Genomic DNA, 10,042 nt, shown 5'->3' with positions numbered 1-10,042 from the left:
GCCGTTGCCGGGGATTGTTCGAGTGTGGACAACTGACGGTTCATCTTGTTGCTCAGATTAGGTAATTTTCTTTTCAAAAACTTTTCTTTTCTTTTTCGTTTTTCCAAAAATATTTTCGAAAATTTTTTTTAATAAAAATCCAAAAAAATTAATAAAATCATAAAAACTAAAAATATTTTGTGTTCTTGTTTGAGTCTTGAGTCAATTTTTAAGTTTGGTGTCAATTGCATGCTTTAAAAATTTTTCTTACATTTTTCGAAAATCTCATGCATTCATAGTGTTCTTCATGATCTTCAAGTTGTTCTTGACAAGTCTTCTTGTTTGATCTTGATGATTTCTTGTTTTGTGTTGTTTGTTGTTTTTCATGTGCACTTTTGCATTCATATTTTCCATGCATTAAAGATTTCTAAGTTTGGTGTCTTGCATGTTTTCTTTGCATCAAAAACTTTTCAAAATTATGTTCTTGATGTTCATCATGATCTTCAAAGTGTTCTTGGTGTTCATCTTGACATTCATAGCATTCTTGCATGCATTCATTGTTTTGATCTAAAAATTTCATGCATTGAGTATTTTTGTTGTTTTTCTCTCTCATAATTAAAAATTCAAAAATAAAAAATATCTTTTCCTTATTTTCCTCCAAATTTTCGAAATTTTGGGTTGACTTGGTCAAAAATTTTTAAAATTAGTTGTTTCTTACAAGTCAAGTCAAATTTTCAATTTTAAAAATCTTATCTTTTCAAAATCTTTTTCAAAAAAATTATATCTTTTTCATTTTTTTACTTTTTCGAAAATTTCAAAAATATTTTTCAAAATATTTTCAAAATCTTTTTCTTATCTTTATATCAAATTTTCGAAAATTAGCTAACAATTAATGTGATTGGTTCAAAAAAATTTGAAGTTTGTCACTTTCTTGTTAAGAAAGGTTCAATCTTTAAAGTTCTAGAATCTTATCTTGTAGTTTCTTGTTAGTTAAGTCAATTTTAAAATTAAATCTTTTTATCTTTTATCTTATCTTTTTCAAAAATTTTATCTTTTTCAAAATTTGATTTCAAAATATCTTTTCTAACTTCTTATCTTATCTTTTTCAAATTTGATTTCAAATCTTTTTCAATCAACTAACTAACTTTTTGTTTGTCTCTTATCTTTTTCAAAACCACCTAACTACTCTTTCCCTCTCTAATTTTCGAAAATATCTCACCCCTTTTCAAAAATTTCTTTTTAATTGTTTTAAATTTTAAATCTTATTTTATATTTAATTTTCGAAAATTACTAACTCCTTTTTCAAAAATTATTTTCGAAATATCCCTTCTCTTTTCTTCTTCTATTTAATTATTTAATTAGTAACACTTCTCTTCACCTCTCTTCATCTAAAATTCCGAATTCTTCTTCATTCTTCTACCCCCTTCTTCTTCTACTAACATAAAGGAATCTCTATACTGTGACATAGAGGGTTCCTCTTCTTTTTCTTGTTTTCTTCTCTTTCATATGAGCAGGAACAAGGAAAAAGGCACTCTTGTTGAAATTGATCCAGAACCTGAAAGGACTCTGAAGAGGAAATTAAGAGAAGCTAAATTAAATTATTCTAAAGGTAACCTTTCAGAAATTTTTGAACAAGAGAAGGAGATGGCAGCCGAAAATAATAATAATGCAAGGAGAATGCTTGGTGACTTCACAAAGCCAACATCCAAATTTGATGGAAGAAGCATCTCCATTCCTGCCATTGGAGCCAATAATTTTGAGCTTAAGCCTCAACTAGTTGCCTTAATGCAACAAAACTGCAAGTTTTATGGGCTTCCATATGAAGATCCTTACTAGTTTTTAACTGAGTTCTTGCAGATCTGTGAGACTGTAAAGACGAATGGAGTTGATCCTGAAGTCTACAGACTCATGCTTTTCCCTTTTGCTGTAAGAGACAAAGCTAGAATATGGTTGGATTCACAACCTAAGGATAGCCTGGACTCCTGGGATAAGCTGGTCACTGCCTTCTTGGATAAATTCTTTCCTCCTCAAAAGCTGAGCAAGTTGAGAGTGGATGTTCAAACCTTCAAACAAAAAGATGGTGAATCCCTCTATGAAGCTTGGGAAAGATACAAGCAGCTGACCAAAAGATGTCCATCTGACATGTTTTCAGAATGGACCATATTAGATATATTCTATTATGGTCTCTCTGAATTTTCGAAAATGTCACTGGACCATTCTGCAGGTGGATCTATTCACCTGAAGAAAACGCCTGAAGAGGCTCAAGAACTCATTGACATGGTTGCAAACAACCAATTCATGTACACCTCTGAGAGGAATTCCTTGAATAATGGGATACCTCAGAAGAAAGGAGTTCTTGAAATAGATGCTCTGAATGCCATATTGGCTCAGAACAAAGTGTTGACTCAACAGGTCAACATGATCTCTCAAAATCTGAATGGATGGCAACATGCATCCAACAGGACTAGAGAGGCAGCTTCTGAAGAAGCTTATGATCCTGAGAACCCTGCCATGGCAGAGGCTAATTACATGGGTGAACCTTATGGAAACACCTATAACTCATCATGGAGAAATCATCCAAATTTCTCATGGAAGGATCAACAAAAGCCTCAACAAGGCTTTAACAATGGTGGACGCAGCAGGCTGAACAATAGCAAGCCATATCCATCATCTTTTCAGCAACAGACAGAGAATTCTGAACAAAACACTTCTAATCTAGCCAATATAGTCTCTGATCTGTCAAAGGCCACTTTCAGTTTCATGAATGAAACAAGATCCTCCATTAGAAATTTGGAGGCACAAGTAGGCCAGCTGAGTAAGAAAGTCATTGAAACTCCTCCCAGTATTCTCCCAAGCAATACAGAAGAGAATCCAAAAGGAGAGTGCAAGGCCATTGATGTGATCAATGTGGCCGAATGCACAAGGGAGGAGGAGGACGAAAATCCTAGTGAGGAAGACCTCCTGGGACGTCCTTCAAGCAAGAAGGAGTTTCCCATTAAGGATCCAAAGGAATCTGAGGCTCATATAGAGACGATAGAGATTCCATTAAATCTCCTTCTGCCATTCATGAGCTCTGAAGACTATTCTTCCTCTGAAGAGGATGAAGATGTGACTGGAGAGCAAGTTGCTCAATATTTAGGAGCTATCATGAAGCTGAATGCCAAGTTGTTTGGTAATGAGACTTGGGAAAATAAACCTCCCTTGCTCATTAGTGAACTGGATTCTTGGATTCAGAAAATTCTACCTCAAAAGAAACAAGATCCTGGCAAGTTCTTAATACCTTGTACCATAGGCACCATGAGCTTTGAAAAAGCTCTATGTGATCTGGGGTCAGGGATAAATCTTATGCCACTCTCTGTAATGGAGAAGATGGGGATCATTGAGGTACAACCTTCCTTGTTCTCATTACAATTGGCAGACAAGTCATTGAGACAAGCTTATGGAATAGTAGAGGACGCGTTAGTAAAGGTTGAAGGCCTTTACATCCCTGCTGATTTCATAATCCTAGACACTAGGAAGGAAGAGGATGATTGCATCATCCTTGGAAGACCTTTCCTAGCCACAGCAGGAGCTGTGATAGATGTCAACAGAGGTGAATTAGTCCTTCAATTGAATGGAGACTACCTTGTGTTTAAGGCACATGGCCATCCCTCTGTGACAAAAGAGAGTAAGCATGAAGAGCTTCTCTCAGTTCAAAGTCAAGAAGAGCCCACACAGTCAAACTCTAAGTTTGGTGTTGTGAGGCCACAACCAAACTCTAAGTTTGGTGTTCAGACCCCATATCCAAACTCTAAGTTTGGTGTTGGGACTACACAAACATTGACCTGATCACCTTGTGGCTCCATGAGAGCCACTGTCAAGCTATTGACATTAAAGAAGCGCTTGTTGGGAGGCAACCCAATCTTATTTATCTAATTTTTATTTTATTGTTATTTTGTGTTTTATTAGGTACATGATCAAGTGGAGTCACGAAAAAAATCATAAAAATTAAAAACAGAGTCAAAAACAGCAGAAAAAAATTCACACCCTAGAGGACGCACAGGTGGTGGACGAAATTGTGATCCTTAATTAATGGCTCTTTGGCATGTGCCAAGGAGAACTAATTTAACTAACTGATTACTTGCACAATTCCGTTCAACTAACCAGCAAGTGTACTGGGTCGTCCAAGTAATACCTTACGTGAGTAAGGGTCGAATCCACAGAGATTATTGGTTTGAAGCAATCAATATTTATTTTATTAATCTTAGTCAGGATGTCAACAAAGATTATTTGGATTAAAAGTGAAATTACTAGATTTGATTATAAAAATAAAAGAGGGAACAATGTTACTTTGATATGCAGTACTGGGGAATATGTTGGAGTTTTGGAGATGCTTTGTCCTCTGACTTCAACTTTTCCTTGAAATCCTCTTCTCACACGCAGGTTCCTTCCATGGCAAGCTCTATGTAGGGTGTCACCGTTGTCAGTGGCTACTTCCCATCCTCGCAGTGAAAACTATGCTCACGCACTCTGTCACAGTGCGGCTAATCACCGGTTGGTTCCCGCTCCTACTGGAATAGAATCACTCTTTTGCGTCTGTCACTAACGCCCAGCAGGTTAAAGTTTGAAGCACGTCACAGTCATTCAATCCCAGAATCCTACTCAGAATACCACAGACAAGGTTTAGACTTTCCGGATTCTCATGAATGCTGCCATCAATCCGGCTTATACCACGAAGATTCTGTTGGGGAATCTAAGAGATATTTATTCAATCTGATGTAGAACGGAGGTGGTTGTCAGGCACACATTCATGGGTTGAGGAAGGTGATGAGTGTCACGAATCATCACCTTCTCCACAATTAATCGCGAATAAACATCTTAGATAAGAACAAGCGTGTTTGAATGGAAACAAAGGAATTGTATTAAATCATCGAGACGCTGCAGAGCTCCTCACCCCCAACAATGGAGTTTAGAGACTCATGCCGTCACAAAGTATGTAATTCAGATCTGAAAATGTCATGAGGTACAAGAAATGTCTGTAAAAGTTGTTTAAATAGTAAACTAGTAACCTAGGTTTACAGAAAATGAATAGACTAAGATAATTGGTGCAGAAATCCACTTCTGGGGCCCACTTGGTGTGTGCTGGGGCTGAGACTAAAGCTTTCCACGTGTGGAGGCCTTTCTTGGCGTCAAACTTCAGGTTGTGACGTGTTTTGGGCGTTCAACTCCGGATAATGACGTTTTTCTGGCGTTTAACTCCAGACAGCAGCATGAACTTGGCGTTTAACGCCAAGTTACGTCGTCTATCCTCGCTCAAAGTATGGACTATTATATATTGCTGGAAAGCCCTGGATGTCTACTTTCCAACGCCGTTGAGAGCGCGTCAATTGGACTCCTGTAGCTCCAGAAAATCCATTTCGAGTGCAGGGAGGTCAGGATCCAACAGCATCAGCAGTCCTTTTTCAGCCTAAGTCAGATTTTTGCTCAGCTCCCTAAATTTCAGTCAGAAAATACCTGAAATCACAGAAAAACACACAAACTCATAGTAAAGTCCAGAAATATGATTTTTGCCTAAAAACTAATAATATTCTACTAAAAACTAACTGAAACATGCTAAAATCTACATGAAATTACCCCCAAAAAGCGTATAAAATATCCGCTCATCACAACACCAAACTTAAACTGTTGCTTGTCCTCAAGCAACTAGATGAATAAAATAGGTTCTAACAGAAATAAAGAAATAATAATATTCTCGAGTTTTAAATGAGGCTCAGATTCTTATTAGATGAGCGGGGCTTGTAGCTTTTTGTCTCTGAATAGTTTTGGCATCTCCCTGTATCTTTAAATTTTCAGAATGATTGGCATCCTTAGGAACTCAAAATTCAGATAGTATTGTTGATTCTCCTAGTGTAGTATGTTGATTCTTGAACACAGTCATTTTATGAGTCTTGGCTGTGGCCCTAAGCACTTTGTCTTCCAGTATTACCACCGGATACATAAATGCCACAGACACATAACTGGGTGAACCTTTTCAGATTATGACTCAGCTTTGCTAGAGTCCCCAATCAGTGGTGTCCAGAGCTCTTAAGCACACTCTTTTACTTTGGATCACGACTTTAACCACTCAGTCTCAAGCTTTTTCACTTGGACCTTCATGACACAAGCACATGGTTAGGGACAGCTTGGTTTAGCCGCTTAGGCCTGGATTTTATTTCCTTGGGCCCTCCTATCCATTGATGCTCAAAGCCTTGGATCCTTTTTACTCTTGGCTAGTGCCCATGGCTTGTGAATATTTTTTTTTTGAACTGCTTTTTCTTGCTTCAAGAATCAATTTCATGATTTTTCAGATCCTCAACAATATTTTTCGTGTTCTTTGTCCTTTCAGGAGCCAATATTCATCAAATTCAAAGTACATCTTATGCACTGTTCAAGCATTCATTCAGAGAACAAAAAGTATTGCCACCACATATAATTAATTATAATTTTATTTATTAAGAACTCGAAAAATATAAATTACTTCTTTATTCTAAAAGAAAATCTACTACTTTATTCATGCCTAATGATGATGAGAAAAATAAATTATAACTTAATTGGAAGTAAAATCAAAATAGACATCCTAATTACTACTAAATATCTTCTAAGGTCAATTTCTAAAGGGAATAATCTTTGCTAAGTTAAAACAGAGAAATTGGAACTCAGCAACCTGTTGTTTTGAGGAGTGGATGCTCCTCTAATTCTTTGGGGTGTGGTTCAAGGATTAATTTTTGGCGCTTCAGCTCCCTTAGATCACGCCCTTGCTCCTCCTGTTCCTTGAGCAGTTTGCAAATCATGCTACCTTGATTATTCTGTTCTTCCTTTATTTGATCCATAGCTTCTTGCAATCTGGAAACAGAAGCCTCAAGCTGTTCCCAATATTCGAATTGGGGCAATTCTGGGAGGGCTTCTTGTGCTCTCCTTCTGGCAGGATCCTCTTGTTGCTGTTGCCTGATCATTGATGTTCCAGTAATGGGCTTTTCAATTGGGATATATTCAGTTATTCCCATCTTTACTCCAGCATCTTTGCAAAGCATAGAAACTAGGCTTGGATAAGCCAATTTGGCGTCCTTAGAATTCCTGTTTGCTATTTTATATAGCTCACAGGAGATCAGCTGATGGACTTCCACTTCTTTTCCCAACATGATGCAGTGAATCATGACAGCTCTTTTGATGGTAACTTCAGAATGGTTGCTGGTGGGCAATATGGAACGACAAATAAAATCCAGCCAGCCTCTGGCTACTGGTTTTAGATCCTCTCTTTTGAGTTGAACTGGGATGCCAGTTGTACTGGTAGTCCACTTGGCTCCAGGGATGCATATGTCCTCCAGAACCTTATCCAGCCCTTTATTGACCCTTATCATTCTCCTATTAAAGGAGTCTGGGTCATCTTTCAGTTGAGGGATCTTGAATATCTCCCTGATCCTGTCAGAATTGGTATGAATGATTTTTCCTCTGACCACTGTCTTATGGTCAAAGATAGCAGCTCCAATGATTCTTTGCCTTTCTGTCTGCCATAGATTAGCATAAAATTCCTGAACCATGTTCTTCCCCACTTTCGTTTCAGGATTGGCCAGAATTTCCCAATTCCTGTTTCGAATTTGCTCTTGGATCTCCGGATATTCATCTTCTTTCAGATCAAATCTGACTTCCGGGATCACTGATCTGTGACTCATTATCTTGTAGTAATGGTCTGAATGTTCTTTAGTTAAGAACTTCCCTTGATTCCAAAGTGGCTTTGGAGTGCTTTCTTTCTTCCCTCTTGGGACGGTTTGCTTTCCTTTAGGGGCCATGATCTTAAGTGAGTATTCTTTTTGTGATCACGGATAAGCACACCAAACTTAGAGTTTTGCTTGTCCTCAAGCAAAGGAGAAGAAAGAAGAGGGATAGGAGGAGAGCAAGTGTGGGACGAAGAGGATGAGGAGGAGGCCGAATACAATATAAAGGGATGGGGGGGTGGGAAAATTTTCGAAAAAAATCAGAAAGAGATAAGATAAAAGATATGATTTTAAAAGGTATGATCAGAAAAAGATATAAATTTAAAAAAAGAAAAGATATGAAACAAAATTTAAAAGATAGAATTGAATTTTAATTTTGAAAAGGATTTTAAAAGGAGTTAAAGATGTGTTGGAAACAAATTTGAAAGGATGATGGATTGAATTGGAAAGCCATTTGTTCTTTTGGGTTAAGATAAATCTAAAAAATTTGCAATCATTGGATTTTAGAAATTAGGATAAACTTTTTGGAATTGAAAGTGATAATTTAAAATATATTTATGCAAGAAATCATGAATTGAAACATAAAAATTTTGAAAAATTGCAAAGAAAAACGAAATTGTACCTCCTCCCACCATCCTGGCGTTAAACGCCCACATGGTGCATGGTTTGGGCGTTTAACGCCCACATGTTGCTTCTCCTGGGCGTTCGACTCCCATGTGATGCTTCTTCCTGGCGTTGAACGCCAGGAGGTCCTTCTTTACTGGGCGTTTTTCTAAACGCCCAGAATGCTAGCAGATTGGCGTTAAACGCCCAGAGGGTGCATCTTTCTGGCGTTTAACGCCCAGAAGATGCTTCTTCTTGGCGTTTAACGCCCAGAAGGCTACCCTTACTGGCGTTGAACGCCCAGTGGGTGCTTCTTTTGGGCGTTTAACGCCCAAAGTATTTCTTACTGGCTTTTTCATGCCAGTGAGCTTCCAAATTTCTCTGTAACTCTTGGGACTTCAATCAATTACTAATTCACCTTTGAAAATACTTGGACTTAAACCTGTAAAGAAAAGAAAATTTATTTAATCAGTGAATAAACTTTGTAAATGGCTGGGTTGCCTTCCAGCAAGCGCTTCTTTAATGTCATTAGCTGGACTGACACTGATATTCAATGTAATCTCAGTCTTGAGCATTCTTGCTCGAAATTATCTTCAAGATAGTGTTTAACTCTTTGTCCATTGACAATGAACTTTTTGTTAGAGTCACTATCCTGAAGTTCTATGTATCCATATGGTGATACACTTGTGATCACATATGGACCTCTCCACCGGGATTTTAACTTCCCAGGGAATAATCTGAGCCTAGAGTTGAATAGCAGAACTTTTTGTCCTGGTTTAAAGACTCTGGATGACAATTTCTTATCATGCCATCTTTTTGCTTTTTCCTTGTAGATTTTCGCATTTTCAAAAGTATTGAGTCTAAACTCCTCTAGCTCATTTAACTGGAGCAATCGTTTTTCTCCAGCTAATTTGGCATCAAGATTCAGGAATCTGGTTGCCCAGTAGGCCTTGTGTTCCAGTTTCACTGGCAAGTGACATGCCTTTCCATACACAAGCTGGTATGGAGAGGTCCCTATAGGGGTCTTAAATGCTGTTCTGTATGCCCACAGAGCATCATCCAAGCTTCTTGCCCAATCCTTTCTACGGTTAATTACAGTCCGTTCCAGGATTCTTTTAAGTTCTCTATTTGAGACTTCAGCCTGCCCATTAGTTTGTGGGTGATATGGAGTAGCCACCCTGTGGTTGACTCCATAACGTACTAGAGCAGAGTAGAGCTGTTTATTACAGAAATGAGTACCCCCATCACTGATTAACACTCTAGGGATACCAAATCTGCTGAAGATATGTTTCTGGAGGAATTTTAACACTGTTTTAGTGTCATTAGTGGGTGTTGCAATCGCCTCCACCCATTTGGATACATAATCCACTGCCACCAGAATATAGGTGTTTGAGTATGATGGTGGGAAAGGTCCCATGAAGTCAATGCCCCATACATCAAACAACTCAATTTCCAAGATTCCTTGTTGAGGCATAGCATAACTGTGAGGCAAGTTGCCTGATCTCTGGCAACTATCACAGTTAAGCACAAATGCTCGGGAATCTTTATAGAGAGTAGGCCAGTAGAAGCCACGTTGGAGGACTCTTGTGGCTGTTCGTTCACTTCCAAAATGTCCTCCATACTGTGATCCATGGCAATGCCAAAGGATCTTCTGTGCTTCTTCTTTAGGCACACATCTACGGATTACTCCGTCTGCACATCTCTTAAAGAGATATGGTTCATCCCAAAGA

At 38.1% G+C, this 10,042-nt stretch overlaps 1 non-coding gene across 1 annotated transcript; it reads right to left on the bottom strand.

Annotated features, from left to right (window-relative positions):
* Nucleotides 1-2,019: 2,019 nt before the first annotated feature.
* LOC112718751 (small nucleolar RNA R71) lies at nt 2,020-2,123 on the bottom strand. The gene has a single exon (XR_003161077.1). It is a non-coding gene; the product is annotated as a small nucleolar RNA R71 (small nucleolar RNA).
* Nucleotides 2,124-10,042: the final 7,919 nt, after the last annotated feature.

This window comes from Arachis hypogaea, chromosome 10 (assembly GCF_003086295.3).
Source record: "Arachis hypogaea cultivar Tifrunner chromosome 10, arahy.Tifrunner.gnm2.J5K5, whole genome shotgun sequence".
Lineage (NCBI taxonomy): Eukaryota > Viridiplantae > Streptophyta > Magnoliopsida > Fabales > Fabaceae > Arachis > Arachis hypogaea.
The sequence above is the reverse complement of the archived record's forward strand: the minus strand, read 5'-3'. Positions and strand labels throughout refer to the sequence as shown.